Source organism: Asterias rubens (assembly GCF_902459465.1).
Source record: "Asterias rubens chromosome 8 unlocalized genomic scaffold, eAstRub1.3 super_scaffold_89, whole genome shotgun sequence".
NCBI classification, from domain to species: Eukaryota; Metazoa; Echinodermata; class Asteroidea; order Forcipulatida; family Asteriidae; genus Asterias; species Asterias rubens.
In genome coordinates, this window is record NW_022985693.1 from 218,810 (window position 1) to 239,377 (window position 20,568).

Genomic DNA, 20,568 nt, shown 5'->3' on the forward strand with positions numbered 1-20,568 from the left:
AATGCAGCATCTCCATTCAGGGGATCCCCCTGGGTTGGGGTACACCAATGCAGCATCTCCATTCAGGGGATCCCCTGGGTTGGGGTACACCAATGCAGCATCTCCATTCAGGGGATCCCCCTGGGTTGGGGTACACCAATGCAGCATCTCCATTCAGGGGATCCCCCTGGGTTGGGGTACACCAATGCAGCATCTCCATTCAGGGGATCCCCCGGGTTGGGGTACACCAATGCAGCATCTCCATTCAGGGGATCCCCCGGGTTGGGGTACACCAATGCAGCATCTCCATTCAGGGGATCCCCTGGGTTGGGGTACACCAATGCAGCATCTCCATTCAGGGGATCCCCCTGGGTTGGGGTACACCAATGCAGCATCTCCATTCAGGGGATCCCCTGGGTTGGGGTACACCAATGCAGCATCTCCATTCAGGGGATCCCCTGGGTTGGGGTACACCAATGCAGCATCTCCATTCAGGGGATCCCCCTGGGTTGGGGTACACCAATGCAGCATCTCCATTCAGGGGATCCCCTGGGTTGGGGTACACCAATGCAGCATCTCCATTCAGGGGATCCCCCGGGTTGGGGTACACCAATGCAGCATCTCCATTCAGGGGATCCCCTGGGTTGGGGTACACCAATGCAGCATCTCCATTCAGGGGATCCCCTGGGTTGGGGTACACCAATGCAGCATCTCCATTCAGGGGATCCCCTGGGTTGGGGTACACCAATGCAGCATCTCCATTCAGGGGGTCCCCCTGGGTTGGGGTACACCAATGCAGCATCTCCATTCAGGGGATCCCCTGGGTTGGGGTACACCAATGCAGCATCTCCATTCAGGGGATCCCCTGGGTTGGGGTACACCAATGCAGCATCTCCATTCAGGGGATCCCCCTGGGTTGGGGTACACCAATGCAGCATCTCCATTCAGGGGATCCCCCTGGGTTGGGGTACACCAATGCAGCATCTCCATTCAGGGGATCCCCCTGGGTTGGGGTACACCAATGCAGCATCTCCATTCAGGGGATCCCCTGGGTTGGGGTACACCAATGCAGCATCTCCATTCAGGGGATCCCCCTGGGTTGGGGTACACCAATGCAGCATCTCCATTCAGGGGATCCCCCTGGGTTGGGGTACACCAATGCAGCATCTCCATTCAGGGGATCCCCCTGGGTTGGGGTACACCAATGCAGCATCTCCATTCAGGGGATCCCCCTGGGTTGGGGTACACCAATGCAGCATCTCCATTCAGGGGATCCCCTGGGTTGGGGTACACCAATGCAGCATCTCCATTCAGGGGATCCCCCTGGGTTGGGGTACACCAATGCAGCATCTCCATTCAGGGGATCCCCTGGGTTGGGGTACACCAATGCAGCATCTCCATTCAGGGGATCCCCCGGGTTGGGGTACACCAATGCAGCATCTCCATTCAGGGGATCCCCTGGGTTGGGGTACACCAATGCAGCATCTCCATTCAGGGGATCCCCCGGGTTGGGGTACACCAATGCAGCATCTCCATTCAGGGGAGCCCCCTGGGTTGGGGTACACCAATGCAGCATCTCCATTCAGGGGATCCCCTGGGTTGGGGTACACCAATGCAGCATCTCCATTCAGGGGATCCCCTGGGTTGGGGTACACCAATGCAGCATCTCCATTCAGGGGATCCCCCTGGGTTGGGGTACACCAATGCAGCATCTCCATTCAGGGGATCCCCCGGGTTGGGGTACACCAATGCAGCATCTCCATTCAGGGGATCCCCTGGGTTGGGGTACACCAATGCAGCATCTCCATTCAGGGGAGCCCCCTGGGTTGGGGTACACCAATGCAGCATCTCCATTCAGGGGATCCCCCGGGTTGGGGTACACCAATGCAGCATCTCCATTCAGGGGATCCCCCGGGTTGGGGTACACCAATGCAGCATCTCCATTCAGGGGATCCCCCGGGTTGGGGTACACCAATGCAGCATCTCCATTCAGGGGATCCCCCGGGTTGGGGTACACCAATGCAGCATCTCCATTCAGGGGATCCCCCGGGTTGGGGTACACCAATGCAGCATCTCCATTCAGGGGATCCCCCGGGTTGGGGTACACCAATGCAGCATCTCCATTCAGGGGATCCCCCGGGTTGGGGTACACCAATGCAGCATCTCCATTCAGGGGATCCCCCGGGTTGGGGTACACCAATGCAGCATCTCCATTCAGGGGATTCCCCGGGTTGGGGTACACCAATGCAGCATCTCCATTCAGGGGATCCCCTGGGTTGGGGTACACCAATGCAGCATCTCCATTCAGGGGATCCCCGGGTTGGGGTACACCAATGCAGCATCTCCATTCAGGGGATCCCCGGGTTGGGGTACACCAATGCAGCATCTCCATTCAGGGGATCCCCTGGGTTGGGGTACACCAATGCAGCATCTCCATTCAGGGGATCCCCTGGGTTGGGGTACACCAATGCAGCATCTCCATTCAGGGGATCCCCCGGGTTGGGGTACACCAATGCAGCATCTCCATTCAGGGGATCCCCCGGGTTGGGGTACACCAATGCAGCATCTCCATTCAGGGGATCCCCTGGGTTGGGGTACACCAATGCAGCATCTCCATTCAGGGGATCCCCCTAGTTGGGGTACACCAATGCAGCATCTCCATTCAGGGGATCCCCTGGGTTGGGGTACACCAATGCAGCATCTCCATTCAGGGGATCCCCCGGGTTGGGGTACACCAATGCAGCATCTCCATTCAGGGGATCCCCTGGGTTGGGGTACACCAATGCAGCATCTCCATTCAGGGGATCCCCCTAGTTGGGGTACACCAATGCAGCATCTCCATTCAGGGGATCCCCTGGGTTGGGGTACACCAATGCAGCATCTCCATTCAGGGGATCCCCCGGGTTGGGGTACACCAATGCAGCATCTCCATTCAGGGGATCCCCCGGGTTGGGGTACACCAATGCAGCATCTCCATTCAGGGGATCCCCTGGGTTGGGGTACACCAATGCATCATCTCCATTCAGGGGATCCCCCGGGTTGGGGTACACCAATAGTTGGGGTAGGTCTGACTGAGACGACTCAAAAATGGGGGATAAATCTGGACAGATAAAAACACAAAGACACTGAAAACGTTAAGGAGAGGAAAGATGATTTTTACCTGCCTTGGAAAAAAACAATTTGAAAATACAATATTTCCCACAAAAATCAATTCATACAATTTTTTTCAAGAGGATAGTGTGTATGTTGAAGCTTCTGGACATAAATATGGGTTAACATTGGGTGCTGACAAGTAACATGCTTTTAAAGTAAATGTTATCATCGTAGGAATGACTAATAAATTATGGATAAGTCTGGAGAGATAAAAACACATAGACACTGGAAATGTTAAGGAGAGAAACATTATTAAAGGAATGTTTCTGGCCCAATGACCCGAGGGCACTAGTGCATAGACCTTTCCCGAGGGCACTAATAAGTGCATAGACCTTTTCGCAAATACTGGGGCGCGCGCGTAAAGCTTGGATTTGGTGCATTATGGTCTAGCTGGTGATCAAATTTGATCCATATCTATCCCACAATGCACCTCATTCAACAGTATTTGGGAAAAGGTCTATTGATACAGTTCTTGTAAAATGTGCTTTAAGGACTACCATTAGTTATAATATGACTTGAAGAAACTGCATAAAAAATAACAGTCTGTGTGTTAAAAAGAGTACTTTAGAACAAGTTTTCAGCAGGTTGTTGGCATTGTGGGAATATAATAGAGTGTTAACTTGCAACCAACCATGGCCAAATGGAGCTGCTTAAATGGTAAATGTTGCTGTTAACAAAATCTGCTCAACAAACAATTAAAGCTGTGGGACAAAGGTGTTTGACATAAACCTTTTAGAAACCCCTTTTGTAATGTCTGAATAATGTGCAACCACTTGAACATGAACAAGTGACAAAGTTTAAAGAGGCTACAATGAAAAAGGCTCACTGTCTGGCAATTACAGCAAATGGCATTTTATCAATAAATTACCAAAACAAATGTTTACATAAGCAGTCACAATGGCTTGGCATCTGTTGTGGGACATTCTAATGACAGTTGCATTGACAATGGTGGTGATATCTGTTAGTGCTTTTGTGATTCTAGTTCTGTACATCGCTTATCAGCACAACAGATTTTCTCATATTCCAGGACCGCCAAGAAAAGAGTAAGTTCCTATGAGTTCCTCTTCCATTTTGATTGAGAGGGGTAGCCCATGAAGTTTTTTTTATGAGTTTCTACCAAAGAACAAACAGTGTAACTTTAGAAATAAACTGTCTTTTCACCAGAAGCAGGGTCTTATGTTTTCATTTTATATTGTATCAGCCTTGTGAGCAAAGTTAACTGCATACACAGAAGCACAAGTACTAAATCAGAATAATGCTCGGAATTCAACAAATTGTCTAAGCTCACTCAATGGATTATTTGTCAACACCTTTTTTGAATGTCATTGTCACAATGAGACAATGACAGGGAGACAAGAAAAGTCATACAAAATTAAACAGATTTGATATAGACGAGTTTGCGGTAACACCATGTAATAACTATCTCTAAATGAGTTGGGGTGGTTCTGAAAAGAACCGTTGGTTTAACTCAACGGTTCGATCAGTATGCTCTGATCGTCTTCTGAACAGATTTGGGAGTCGCTGTGAGTCGGCCAAACCTAGGCTGTACATGGAAGCCTTGGTTGACAATTGGCAATGTCAATAACAGTAGTGGAAACTCTTGCATAATAATCCTTGTCTCCAATAAAAGAATGAAGGTCTGGTATTGGGATAACACAATAATCCCAGCAAAAGGGAAATTTGTATGAAATATCAGTATCTTGTGTAAATTGTTCTTTTAATATCTACAAGTACATCTACAGCAAATAGAGGAGCCATTTCGGGGCTTGGGTTTCTGGAAATAAGTCACAAGACTGTAGGGCTCCAGGCTTAACACTTTTACTGGACCAGAGAATTGTTACAATACCGGAATCAAAATGAGAAGAATACTGATCTACACAGTTTCACATTGAAGCTGCTTTGGAAACAATCAATAAAACAAAATAAATGTTTTCTTTTATAGCATTTAATAGGTGGTTTGCACTGAAAATACAATGAGGTGTTGCTATTCAAATTAAAAAACACACAGCCAATAGGCTTGTTTGGTTGAAAGTTTACCATGTTAACTGGCCCATAACTAAAATCACTGGCCTCGAGCATGCGGTCCAGTATCAATCTTCCTTGGGCCCTGCTTCTTGTCTTCTTGATACATCAAGACTATTTCTTTCTTATCATCCACATGGCTCATTATCTGGTCCAGTATCAATCTTCCTTGGGCCCTGCTTCTTGTCTTCTTGATACATCAAGACTATTTCTTTCTTATCATCCACATGGCTCATTATCTGGTCCAGTATGAATCTTCCTTGGGCCCTGCTTCTTGTCTTCTTGATACATCAAGACTATTTCTTTCTTATCATCCACATGGCTCATTATCTGGTCCAGTATCAATCTTCCTTGGGCCCTGCTTCTTGTCTTCTTGATACATCAAGACTATTTCTTTCTTATCATCCACATGGCTCATTATCTGGTCCAGTATCAATCTTCCTTGGGCCCTGCTTCTTGTCTTCTTGATACATCAAGACTATTTCTTTCTTATCATCCACATGGCTCATTATCTGGTCCAGTATCAATCTTCCTTGGGCCCTGCATCTTGTCTTCTTGATACATCAAGACTATTCTTTCTTATCATCCACATGGCTCATTATCTGGTCCAGTATCAATCTTCCTTGGGCCCTGCATCTTGTGTTCTTGATACATCAAGACTATTTCTTTCTTATCATCCACATGGCTCATTATCTGGTCCAGTATCAATCTTCCTTGGGCCCTGCTTCTTGTCTTCTTGATACATCAAGACTATTTCTTTCTTATCATCCACATGGCTCATTATCTGGTCCAGTATCAATCTTCCTTGGGCCCTGCTTCTTGTCTTCTTGATACATCAAGACTATTTCTTTCTTATCATCCACATGGCTCATTATCTGTCCATTCAGTAACTGTAATGATTTGAAGTAACTCAATAGTCATTTATTTCAGCTTCTTAACTGGACATGTCAGACTTATTATGGCAGCAATCAACAGAGGCTCGACACTCTCAGATTACTTGGTTGATCAGTAAGTACAAACTAAGGTCCTCCTATTAATCCTGGCTTGTGCATAGGCTGAGGCTTCGTCCAAGCCTCCAGAAAGTTTTAAAAATAACTTACTGAGCGTAAGAGAAGCCCCAAACCAAAATGTGGTTTATAATATGGAATTATTGACTGCTATGAGGGGCACAGTTAAAATTCTAGGCCCAAGGTGATGCCAAAACCATGACTATGCCCAAAGCGAAGCAGTCAAGTTTTCTTTGTTATACCGAATAAAGATTCTTCTCATCAACAACACTCTGACTATACTGTGAAAGGTCGTCTGCGAAGAAAGGTGGCGCCGTGACACGGAACGCTAGTCGTACATTATACATATTGTAGTTGCGTTATTGTCAGAGCAGGCAAAGTCAATTGACTATGCCTTGGGCATTTTGGTAGAAAAAGTGGGCATAGCTATTTCCATGGCTCCATTTTTAACCGATCAGTTTAGAGGATTCTGTACATATGAGGTATATAAAAGGTTCTATGAATCACTTAACTTTGGTGGATCATGATCAAGGTTTGCCTATGTACAACATGTATACGTCAACGAAAGCTCATTTACTCACACTCTTGAACCCCCTCAAAACAGCAACAGATATTGTCTGCAAAATTGCATTGAAGAACCCATACAACCTATATGGTGTTTGGTTGTGTTACCCGATTACTCCACATCTATTTCCCTAAATGTCACTCCACAACAGATTGTTTGGACTTACATTGAACAGATCCAATTAGTATACTGACCCTATGCTGTGAGCCCTAGTCCTTCACTTTGATAATTGGATATAAAAGGAATGGGGTTGTACAGGGGTTTAATTGTATAAAATGTGCACAAATGTTTGAATAAGTTTTCAAATTTTGTTAAATGTCTACTTATTGTATGCAATGCATTTGATGCAAGTTCATTTAAAAACAATTAAACACATTTTTATCAATTAATTGAATTTTCAGTTATTTCTCTATTGCTAATTTTATAGGATGGAACTTTACGGAACAGTCTTTTCACTATTCATGTTTCAAAAACCAGTGGTGGTTTGCCTTGAACCAAGCTTTGTAAAGGTAATTTTAACGACAGAGTACAAGATTGTGATTAGGAAATAAAGCTAATTAATTAAAAAAAATTATTCCAGTCCCAATCACCTATCAAGGTAGTTTCAAATTTGTCTTTAAAATTTAGTTAGTGTTTGAAGACACCCCAAACCAAGATTAATTACTTTGATTGCCACACGCAAAATTGATTTACTATTACAAATACAAATTATGTACATTTTCCTGTCATAACACTCTTTCAGAATATAAGAGATGTTAAATTTGCATTGGGTAAAGAATATTAATTATTTTTTTGACCCATAAACTGATGTGTGTTAGTATTGTATACTCAGTACTCAGTGAACAAATATCACAGGCATGTTACTCGGGTAGGATTTAAACCCACGACCCTTGGAATTCTAGAGCCGTGTCTTACCAACTAGACTAGCGAGGTTGCCCGGTAGCTAGAGGCAGTTCGAATCCTATAAATCTACATACTGTATGAAAACATTGATTCTTACAAAAATGTGTATCTAACTGAAACTGAAGTTTTGCTCTGTCTACAATTCCAGAAACTTCTGTATTCCACAACACACACATGAAGACACCAGCAGAGGTCCAGTACTTTTGGAGAGTTTATGGAAAGCGGTTTTTGCATCATGGTCTTGTGACAGAGTGCGATGTCCCTCAACATTTGAAATAAAGAGCCCTCTTTGAGCCAACCTTTCATACAAAGTCAGATAATTCTGAGTATTTGTTTTTAATTTAATATTGGCAATTATGAACACCAACACACTGGTATATAACATTTTACAATTGGAGGTTCCATTGACTCCAAAATCACAGCTTGTACCTGAAGACATTGATTATTTTTATTGCAAATTCCACTTTTAGATGGTTTCAGTCTCACAGTTACCATTCAGTGTTCAATTTTAAAACAATAACAAGTCTTCAAAAGAAAAAACACATAAACATTTTCTTTCAAAAGTTTGAAATAATAAAATTGTTTTGATCTTTTAAATTTTAAATTTAAATGTTTTTGATCTGATGACTGGTGAATTTATGGTCATTGAACTTTGAAAATAAACGCTTTTCAAACAAAATAGTCACAGCAAAAATGGCAACCCTTTTCAAATAAACTTGCAAACAAAGTATAAATTAGAAGATTGACTTATTTTGTAGGTACTTGAAGACATTGATGTCCACTTTCAATGAGGGGTCTCCAAGATGATTGAGAGATTAACCCTTAAAGCTGATGGCAAGACAGAAGTGTTTATGCTTGATGAGCTGAATAAAATGACTCTAGATGCTACCGCCAAGGTAAGACTTAAAACTTATCCAACCAAAGATGTATACATGTTTACAGGTTGGTCAACAACAACAATGTATGGATGACCTGTGGTGACCCTTGCTAGATAAGGTTCATGTGTTTAAAGGCACTGGACACTGTAGGTAATAAGTCAAAATCATTGTTAGCTTAAAAACCTACTTGGTATTTAGTTATGGAGAGCTGTTGATAGTATAAAACATTGTGAGAAACTGCTCCCTCTGAAGTAACGTTGTTTTTAAGAAAGCGGTATTTTCTCACTCAGTTAATATTAAAAGAATTGAGCCTCAATTAGGCATCTGGCTGCAAACACATTCGTGTTTTTTCTTTCATCTTGCAACTTCGATGACCAATTGAGTCAAAGTTTTCTCAGGTTTGTTATTTTTTATGCATAAGTAGGGATACACTAAGTGAAAATACTGGTCTTTGACAATCGCCAAAAGTGTCCAATGTCTTTGACAAAGACTGGTAAATACTCCAAACATGAATGACCATTACATAAGCTTATGCTGCCCCCTGCTCACCATTGGTTGTCCTATTTTAAACTAAAACACACTCCTCAAAAATATTCACAAACTCATTACATTGAAATTAAACTGAACTGAACCTTGAAACTCACAATTGAAATGAACCTTTGTGAAAACGCTACTTGAAACTCATCACATAACTGAACCTTAACATCATACCTAGGCCTGAGCTAGTGCGACTAGTGTAGACGTGACTATTGATTGCTTAGTCGGGTCTCGACTATTGGTTTTTAACAATTCCATGAATTGTGTCGCTCATGACTTTTCATGACAACATAATTTACTTACAAAACACAATCAGACATTAGTGACACAATCCTTCAATCCTTTCAGCTTGAATTCTACTATATTACGCCTGTGACAAACATTGCCACAATGAGCAAGTAGTAAATTTCACTAGTCACCCACGCCTCGACCCCATTTGAACACTTACATTATCAGGTATCAAATAGCAATAAATTAACGCCCAATCCATTCTGTGCTATACCAGACTGCTTTTGGCCTAGATCTGTTACATGATCGAGGCTTCAGCAGAGCAATCAGCATGTCTTTGGCCGGAGTGGAGATTTGTTTCTACAAACCCTGGATTCAGGTAATGTTTTAGTTTTTTATTGTCTTCTTACAACCACTTACTCCCAAAGAATGCATGCACCTACATGTGTGTTATTTTTTCACATTACAATATGAAACACAAATACCAGTGAGTATTCTTTCCAAATAACCTAAATTTGTGTGGTAGGCCTATAGGAAAGAAGACAACTGATAGTAAACAAGTTTAGTTCTTTCGTTTATAAATGTACATGACTTGATGAGTTTGCAGGGATCAGAGGTTCATGAGTTTTTTGTTGTTGATTTTTGTTTAATACAAATTTGAAGGGTTTTCTAGTGGAGTCCGTTACCCGCCCATCGGCAGTTTAGACAGGATGTGCGTGAATGTATTCAGCTACTACGTGAGACTGGACGGAAATGTGTGCAGGATAGAATTGATGCAAAGAAAAGAGGTGATCAGATACCACAAGATATTCTGACATACATCTTGCATCAATCCGATGATCTTCAAGCTGATGTGGATTTCGATATGGAAAATATGCTGGATGAATTCTGTACTTTCTTCATAGCAGGTCAGTACGAGTTAACTACATGTACCCTATTTACTGTTAACAAGTGTTTAAGCACTGTTTGCACTCAGTCCTTTCTCAAGGCAAATCACCCGGGTGGGATTCAACCCCACAACTTTTGCCTTGCTAGAGGATTTCCTTCTATCTGCAAGCCTTGAACTTGGTTCTTAAAGGGGCAAAGCATTTTCCCTCTAGTAAAGGGCACCTCGATGTGGAAAATGTAAATTTATACAAGAGCCTTGTACAGGGCACAACAGAAAACTGCTGTGGGTGCTGTGGGGGTATTTGGAGGCCTGTACTATTGACAATTAAACCAAACAAGCTTTGGTTGTTACGTTTACTTATTAGACTGCAAAGTGCACATTCTAACTGCTCTAAAATCATTACAAATGACCACTATTATTAATATTCAAACCAAACAAACTTTGGTTGTTATCATAGGTCAAGAGACAACAGCTACCCTAATGTCATTTATGCTAGTTGAACTTGGGCACCATCCAGAGATTATGCACAGGTAACTTTATAAGCAAATATGATCATTAACTCAGATTTTTGTTGTTATCCATTGACTCTACGTCTGTTAGTATTAACTATCCTTTATCTAGCAGTAAATAATCTATTTTAGTACACAATCTTTGCTTTGAACTTCTCTTCTGCGCCCTTGATGTACACTTTGAATCAAACTGTTTCGAAAGAATGTGTGAAGATCAACCACTCATAATGTAGGAACAACTTTGGTAAACCACATTTTTCTTTTGTAATAGTATGCCATTTCTTAGCATAGCCCCACACCCCCCTAAAAGAAAATATCGGTAACACACTTACCATAACATGCACACTGAGTTACCCCCCCCCCTCCCCTAACCACCATACATTTACTCAGGTTTAATGTGATTAATTATAGTACAGTCTTCCTTGGCCTATTTCCTAACTTCTTATGTAGACTTAAAACAGAATCAAATGCAGTACTAGGAGACAAAGAGTATGTGGAGTATGAGGACTTGGGCAAACTTGAGTACATGATGCTGGTAAGTTGCATCAAAACTAAAACCCCCCACCCCCCCCCCCCCCACTAATTACTGTCACAAAATCCAATTGCAACAACACCAAGCAGGTAAAAAGTAAAGGATTGTGAATGCTAGATATGTTGATATTCTTAAAGGTAGGGTCATTGTTCGGTTTTTGTCAAGGTAAAATAAGGGAATCAATGTGTGGTGAAGAGGTTTTCAACTAGTGGTTTAATTCCAACGAGGCCTGGTTCTTGATATTTTTATCAAGAACCAGGCCTCGGCGGGTTTAAACCACTAGTTAAAAACCGATTCAACACACTTTGATTCCCATTCATAAATACCTTTTCGGTCAAAAACATCAAAACTTTTTGGTCAAAAAGTAAAACAAATGCAAAAATTATAATTGTTCAATCATTTCTTTCAACACAACACCCCTCCAGCTATGAAATGGTTAAGCCCTCCACCGCCCTCGGGTAAACAACTCCTTATAAGGGAATGCTGTGCGCGTCGCGCGTATTGTGTGATAAGGCACAACTGTTTCAGCCGTTGCTCTCGACCAATAGGAATGTGCAAACTGTCTTATAAGAACAGGTGCAAGCTCGCACGTCACGCCAATGTTTCAACACTTTTTACTGGTCATAAACACACATTATACACACCCACGTAATGCGCTCTCCACTAATAGGAATAGCGAATCTGCCTGAGGTATTTATGAATGCTGATTTAAAGATAAGGTCGAAACTTTGGAAAAGACCCCAGAATTTGTTTGTCATTTCTATCTGAAAGCTTATTTATAAAGATGGTAACGGTACAGTAGTAAGCATCATGTGAAATTATTCCATCATCGAAATGCCCGCTGTTGATCAGAAGTAAATATACAACTTGAATCTGAGAAACGACTTGGTGTTAATGTATATGCTGTCACCTCGCTTAACTAATTGATCTGTTTGGGTCAAACATTCATGACAATTTAACTAATTGATCCGTTTGGGTGAAACATTCATGACAATTTAACTAATTGATCCGTTTGGGTGAAACATTCATGACAATTTTCTCTTTTTTTCTCATCAGCAGGCACAGTATTTGCTTCTATTACGTATCTTTTTTTGATAATTTTGCCACATTTGTTGCTTCTCAATATTGAAAATTGTTAGGTTATCAAGGAAACTTTACGGATTTGGCCCCCTGTTATTGGAACACCTCGTCAGCTAGCATCGGAGGAGACAGTACTGGGTTTCAAAATACCTGCTGGCACTGCTTTATGGGTAAGATTTTAGCTCTTTTTAACTGCATCCTCTCAACAAAATATCACATTTACATTTCATCAGTCTAAGCAAAGTTTCCTTTTTTTCATTCTGTTCTTAAACCGCATGAATCCACACTTCAAGGTGCTTTGCTTGATAGGCTGCCTCAAGGAACCTTCACAAAAGAAATCATCATCATCATTCAGCATAGACTTGCGTCCGTGGCCGCCTTGTCCTCAGGTTGTAATGGTGGCAAAATCAGTGATGACAAATTAATTTTTGTTAAGAAGGAAAAACCCTACCATTTCTCAAACTACATACGTACTATGTACATTCAGTTTTCTAGCTGAAATTTATGAAATCAGCGCACAGTAGTGACTTATGAAGGAGAGTGAGATTGACTAGTGTTCCAAATTGTGGCTTAGTACTTGAGAAAATGTTTATAAATAATTGTATAGAATGCCTTTCTGCATACATGTACATGTATGTGTGCTGTATACATTATATACCAAGTAAGTAGAGCTAAGTAAAAAATGTGCTATGATTCCAATCAATAAATGCAGTCTCAAGTTTTCCTCAGCTAACTTCAACGCCATACCTGTTATGATTCCAATCAATAAATGCAGTCTCAAGTTTTCCTCAGCTAACTTCAACGCCATACCTTTTATGATTCCAATCAATAAATGCAGTCTCAAGTTTTCCTCAGCTAACTTCAACGCCATACCTTTTGTGATTCCAATCAATAAATGAAGTCTCAAGTTTTCCTCAGCTAACTTCAACGCCATACCTTTTATGATTCCAATCAATAAATGCAGTCTCAAGTTTTCCTCAGCTAACTTCAACGCCATACCTTTTGTGATTCCAATCAATAAATGCAGTCTCAAGTTTTCCTCAGCTAACTTCAACGCCTGATTACAATCAATAAATGCAGTCTCAAGTTTTCCTCAGCTAACTTCAACGCCATACCTTTTATGATTCCAATCAATAAATGCAGTCTCAAGTTTTCCTCAGCTAACTTCAACGCCATACCTTTTATGATTCCAATCAATAAATGCAGTCTCAAGTTTTCCTCAGCTAACTTCAACGCCATACCTTTTATGATTCCAATCAATAAATGCAGTCTTAAGTTTCCCTCAGCTAACTTCAACGCCTGATTCCAATCAATAAATGCAGTCCACAGCTAACTTCAACGCCATACCTTTTATGATTCCAATCAATAAATGCAGTCTCAAGTTTTCCTCAGCTAACTTCAACGCCATACCTTTTATGATTCCAATCAATAAATGCAGTCTTAAGTTTCCCTCAGCTATTTTCAACGCCATACCTTTTACCTATACCAACAGACAATCATAGATTCTCAACTTTGAATTCTCGTCTTTTCACAGCTGAATACATATGCTATGGGAAGAAACAAGCAATACTTTAAGGACCCTCTTGTATTTGATCCAGATCGTCATCTCAAATCCAAACATGACAGGTAAAGTTCATACTTCAATAACTTTAACATTTTCAGGGTCAGCCAGCAAATCAGGGTCATGCCAACAAACAGGGTCAGGCAAACAATCAGGGTCAAGCAACCATCGGGGTCAGGCAAACAATCAGGGTCAAGCAACAAATCACGGTCAGGCAAAAATCAAGCTCAGGCAAAAAATCAGGGCGAGGCAAACAATCAGGGTCAGGGGCAAACAATCAGGAACAAGCAACCATCAAGGTCAAGCGTTTTTATCAGGGCCAGGCATTCTAATCAGGGTCAGGCATTCTTATTGAAGTTGCCAAATTTCAGTGTGCAAACTGTCTAGTCTGTAGTCCTTTTGGTTGGGACCCTTCCTTGCGCATGTTTCATGTACGCATAAAACGTCTCTGCAGCAGATGCATAATGACAATGATTGTAGATAAACTATAACATGGTAGTATTCAAAGGACTTCAAAACCACTGAGTGTCAGTCTCTGTTCTCAAATTAAAGACTTCCCCTGATAATACATTAAATTCTATAAAATGTGACTATTATGTACATTCAAATTATTTGGTGACAATTGATTATTTACAGGCACTATTTTACCCATTTTCTTTTCTCGATAGGTGTCCGATCTTGCATTGGTCAACAATTTGCACTGGTAAGTTGTCATTAAAGCCACTGGACACAGTTGGTAATTGTCAAAGACTCTCACTTGGTGTATCCCAACGTGCATTAAAATAACAAACCTGTTAAAAATTTGGGCTCAATTGGTCATCATTGCATGAGAATGATGAAAGAAAACACACCCTTGTTGCATTACTTTGTGTGTTTTCAGATGCATAACAAATGGCTTAGCTTTTTAGTCTATTATTATTTTAGTGCAAAATTACCTCTTTTTAGAAAATTATGTCACTGCCTTTAACCAAACATTGAAAATGTAGGTTTCAGGAAGTTACTTTCTAAAATTCCAAACCAATATTTAGAAATGTAAGCTGGTATCCAAATATCAATGGATTTGTATAAAAAGCTCAACTAACTGAAGATTTAGGCTAAAGTGTGCATTTATTTCTCATTTTTAACTAAACTCCTGTTTCTTTATCCATTCAATGTGTGTAGCTTGAGTCCAGACTGGTGATGAGCAGACTCTTACAGACATTTGATTTTCAACTGGTGCCAGGACAAGAGCGTGATGATGTAATACAAGAGATTATTATCAAACCAAAAGGACGTTGTAGACAGTATATCACCTTCAGTCACTAGATAGATCACGCGATCTAGGCAATAGCTCAGTGGGACCAAGCAACAAATGAATGATATGATGATTTGAGGTATACCTGATAGACATCCATCTCAGCATTAAGAAAAGCACCCACCACCGTGGCATCCAATCTCCTTACTCAACGAGATATCGTTGAACGTCAGACGCATCGTGAAAGAAATCTGCAATCCAATACCTCTTCTCTAGAAATACAAATCAGAGTGAAGAAATACATGTTATATGGGCACCTTTGAATGGTGTTATAACATCAGATTCCTTTAATGCTGTGTCATTATTATTATTACTATTATAATTGTTTAACTTCAATCAAATTCACTTCATTTTCAACAAAACAAAACCATCTACCCAAACCAACTGCCAATTGTTACCACCTACTCCTGGGGCTGAAACATAGAAATCCTCCACTAGGGGCCAGGCTAGTTAAAGCAGAATGCAGAATTGCTTTATGAAGCAATGATGGTAAAGTGCCTTGCTCAAAGGAAACAAGTGTCATGACCAGAAGTCAAACCTACACTCTGCTGCTAGCTGACAACACTAGAGCTTGTCAGCTGAATTATGCTAAGAATTTGTAACTTTTTAACAATGAGTTTGCGGAGTGGATTTTCTGGACCCATTACAGGCTCATTCAATGAGAGTTCAAAGCACTCACATACATACTAGACCCATAATATGGTTCAATCCACTGTGTATCCTTGGCCCCCGCACAATATAAATTTTTTTCATATTTTGTTTTCGGGTTCCCTTAACCATTTATAAATAATGGTACGATCAATTGGTAAAAATTGAAGGAAACGGACCCATGAGAACGTGGGCGCGGGTCGAAAACAACCAGTTGTCAAGGTCGCTGAGAAAATTCATTTGGTTTTTACCCACAACGTGTGATGTCTTTTGAACAATCCTCGAGAAGCATTATGCCTAGATAGGTAAGTTTTATGATGCAGATCGTTGCAGTACGATTTTTGTCTCCCAAAAAAGCGATTTAATTGACAGCAATGGTGCTAGGGCCAGCAAGGATACAAAGTGGACTGGATGAATACATGGGGCTAAGGTTTGGGGCACTGTAGTCTTTTTTCCCAAATTGCCGATAGTGACAAATTGCGAAAAAAAGAGGCAAAAAGAAGTACAGTACTGAACCTCAAGGTTTGTTGAAACGATTACAATAGTGGAACGAACCTCATAATTACAGGGCAGGAGTGTAGACGACGCGTAGTAGTGTAGGCTAGCCCATGGCTAGCCTATGTACGTATGATAAAACATGGATAATGTAGCTATGGCCTACCCGGTAACTACCTACACTCTACAGCTTTCCTTTACCAAATTACGCAAATTACGCCTATCATCATCTGTCTCTCTCCAGCCAGGCCAGGCCATATAAAAATTACATGTTTATAATTATGTGTATGGCCTGCTGGATGTAGCCTTGCTCAAGGCAGTCCAATTATTCACTCCGAAAAAAGACCGCCGCTGTATAAAAACCTACCCGTCATACACTGTGCGTAAAATGTTTGTAACCACATCGCACGAGACGATGCCCCCGTACACTATCCGCATGTGTCGGCCGCTAGGCCGACAGCCTTGTAGGGTCTGTGTTGAAGCCACTGACCTCATTACTATAATAAGCGAAGAGTTCCTACGGTCAACTCATTACCATAATGCCTGCGAAAGAAGTGACATGTTTACATATCACCACACCACCACCACGGACGCTCAGCGAGCATTATAGGGTCCAAAGGTCATGATAAGGGAAGTGCGTGATTGGACGTTAAAATGAATAATTCATCCGCTTCACATCCTGTGTTGTCTGATAGGTCTGACGAAAGATATACATATTCATGAGCTGCATACTAGCATATCCGAGAGCCCCCCCATTTTTTTCCAATAGTGGAATTGTTTTTCATGAAACACATTAAACCCGGAAGTGGTACGAGTTAGTGGTACGAGTGCGGATGACTTGTGTCCACAGTAGTTGAATGATGTGACAGTGTGTATAGTGTATACGGGTGTGGGTCATGCGGTGTGATTACACGCACCATGCACAGTGTATACGGGTGGGTTTACAGCGGCGTCGCTTCGGAGTGAATAATGCGACTGCCTTGAGCAAGGCTATGCTGGATGGATCGAATCCACTCAAGTCATCATATCTAAAGTTAATAATGGAATTACACAATTATTAATTGGGTGTGAACAAAGACAAATTTACCAGAGCGAAACTTGAACCAAGGACCTCTAGATTAACGTACGAGTGCTTTACCAACTGAGCTATCCAGCCCTTTGTTAGCAGTTCCCCTTTTTTAAACAACTTTATTTGTAGATAATTATAATAATAAAAACAATAGACCATCAGTGCAGCTAAAGTCATAGTGTGTTTAGTTTTGTAATGTAAGAATTGTTGCGGACTGGAATCACCATTCAGTCACCAATACTCCATATAGACCAATATTGTGATTATCGCCTGGTTGATTTTGCTGAATGGATGAAAGGCACCGGGGGGGGGGGGGGGGGCATACAACAATAGTGTCTATTTTTGTTTCCCTTCCTACAATGCTTTTCGGCAAATAATCAAAATAAACCAGGCAGATCGGGGATGGTCTGTCTAGACTAGAGAGAGAGACGTTTGCACAAAATTTATTTTGTAAAAATGAGTGAAAAAGTGGAGGCACCATAAGTGATAGGCCTACAGCAGTTTTCCATCCCTTTTCGTAAAAATGAGTGAAAAAGTGGTGTCGCCATACGGCAAGTTATCCCACGTGGTAGTAGTAAGCAGCTCCATGACAGCATCTGAGCATGGAGGTAGAATTAGCTACCTCCATGATCTGAGTGAGTAACTTTATTTATGCTACTCTCACACTTGGGCGAATATCTTGCAAATACGAATGTTTGAAATTCGCGATGAATTCGCCCAAATGTTACGATTTAATACTGAATGTCCTATGTCGTCCTTAAACCTCTCCTTACCAATATCTTACGCATAAAACATACGCTTTACCAACAGTACCAATGGCTTACCAAATGCTTACGCAAATCGATGGCGAATTACCGTCTTCACAACATTCGCTGAATGTACGGAAGCGCTTCGTATTGCCCCTCTTACAGAGTGGCGAATGTTCTTGCGAACATGAATATTTGAAGTGCACGTAGAATTCGTCCAAAATAGCGGTTGGATAGTGACTATTTTCATCTAGGTCTCACCCCTCGATCGTCTTCTGTCGGCCCTCTCCTTACCTACAGCTTACAAATATATTACGGATGCGCAACGCTTGCCAATGCCTTTTACGAACGTTGCAAATGCTTACGCACGCTTTACCAACGTTACCAATCAATGCTAACGAAAATCACGCCAAATGACTATCTTCGCAACATTCGCTGAAATTAACAAACGGGTTTGTAAATTGAGCGATCTTCGTAAGGTGGGGAATAATTTGTGAACGTTCCGAATTTGTCACCAACGCTTACGAAGACAAGGCGACTGCTGCGAAGTTTGAGCGATTGTCAAATATGTCCTTTCCATTAATAGCAAAGCATATTCGCTAGCATATTCGCCATGTGAGAGCAGCATAAAGTGACCGATCTTCGCAAGGACTAAGGAGGTGGAGAATGACTTGTTAACGTGGTGAATTTGTGGCGAATGTTGCAAAGTTTGAGCGATTGTTAAATATTTCCGTTCGTAAGCACATTCGCTAGCATATTCTCCCTAGTGACATGTGAGAGTAGCATTACTTGCTCTATGTTTAGTTAGACTTTAGTTAGAGCAGGGAGCTCGGGAGATGAAAACAAATTCTGGGCCCTGTGATGCATACTTTTTATTTACCACCACTCCAGGTGAAAACAAACACTATCTAGAAACAATTACATAATTGGAACATAGTGTTACAATTCTTAGATAATCTTACCTCATTTAATTGCTCTTAGTCTTACACAAACTAGGTGTTTGTCGATTTGTACATTTTCTGGTCACCAGCAAAAACAAATTCTACTTCACACTTCAAAGCACGACGCGTGATGGCGCTGTGTACACTCTCAACGGTGGTTGCTGCCTCTAAGAAGGCGGAGCGGCCCCCTTTCCATTTTAAAATGTAAAAAGAACAAGGAAAACGAACTTTGTTCCCTTAATCCCCTCCCAAACCTTTGTAAGGAAACCAAAACGAACCGATTCCCATATTCATCTCAGTTTTCAAAATTTTCGAACAGGAAAAGGAAAAAGCAAACCTTTTTCCTTTTACCGTTTTGGAATCCACGCAAAGGAAAACGAACGTCGAAACCCTTTACCGGCGATCGTGTTATGGAACGCCAAAGAGGCAATAAGTAAAGGGTTACGGCGTTTGTTTTTCGTTTTTTCTTTTTGACGATTTAACAACGGTAAAGGGTAAAGGGTTTGTTTTTCGTTTTTCCTTTTTGAAGATTAAAACACGGAAAAGGGTAAAGGGTTTGTTTTTCCTTTTTTCTTTTTGAAGATTAAAACACGGTAAAGGGTAAAGGGTTTGTTTTTTCTTTTTTCTTTTTGAAGATTAAAACACGGTAAAGGGTAAAGGGTTTGTTTTTTCCTTTTTCCTGTTTGAAGATTAAAATACGGTAAAGGGTAAAGGGTTTGTTTTTACTTTTTTCTTTTTGAAGATTAAAAAAGGGTAAAGGGTAAAGGGTTTGTTTTTTCCTTTTTGCTTTTTTAATATTAAAATACGGTAAAGGGTAAAGGGTTTGTTTTTCCTTTTTTCTTTTTGAAGATTAAAATACGGATAAAGGGTAAAGGGTTTGTTTTTCCTTTTTTTCTTTTTGAAGATTAAGAAAGGGTAAAGGGTAAAGGGTTTGTGTTTTCCTCTTTGCTTTTTGAAGATTAAAAAACGGTAAAGGGTAAAGGGTTTGCTTTTTCCTTTTACCTATTTTGACGAAAAAACAAAAAAAACAAGAACAACAGGTAAAGGGTAAAGGGTTTGTTTAATTTGGTTTTCAGATCATTAGATGTAAATCGTGTGCCGTTCCTTCTGGTTCACTTGCGCCTCTGCAAATCATGAAGGTGAATATCAATATGATAGCTCACTTGCATTCAGAGCCAATGGATCAATGTTATTTCATAAGCAAAAGAGAATGTGTTTGTGATTTTAACTTGGTATTTTGTTGTTGCAAGAGCCGAATGAACTTCCGCGTGGGCCCGACCCCCCCCCCCCCCGCCCCCATGGGCAAAGTCGGGTTTGTAGGCCATACGGGCGGTCGTGGCGGGCGCTATACGAGTTGGCCGAGCCGTGATGTGAATTAAAACTGAGAAACGCCTTGCACCAAGACGAGGCAGCACTATTGTACACAAATGGACCCCAAATAAGTATTCCCAACTCTTTCAGACACTTCAAAGATTGTATTACAATTCCCCAAATTCACTGATAAAATCTTCAATGACAGCTTCAAATACCCA

The 20,568-nt window shown here is 41.3% G+C and overlaps 1 pseudogene; it reads left to right on the top strand.

The window, feature by feature from the left end:
• The first annotated feature begins 4,031 nt into the window (after positions 1-4,031).
• On the top strand, positions 4,032-15,211 carry LOC117305580 (annotated as a pseudogene).
• The last annotated feature ends 5,357 nt before the right edge of the window (positions 15,212-20,568 follow it).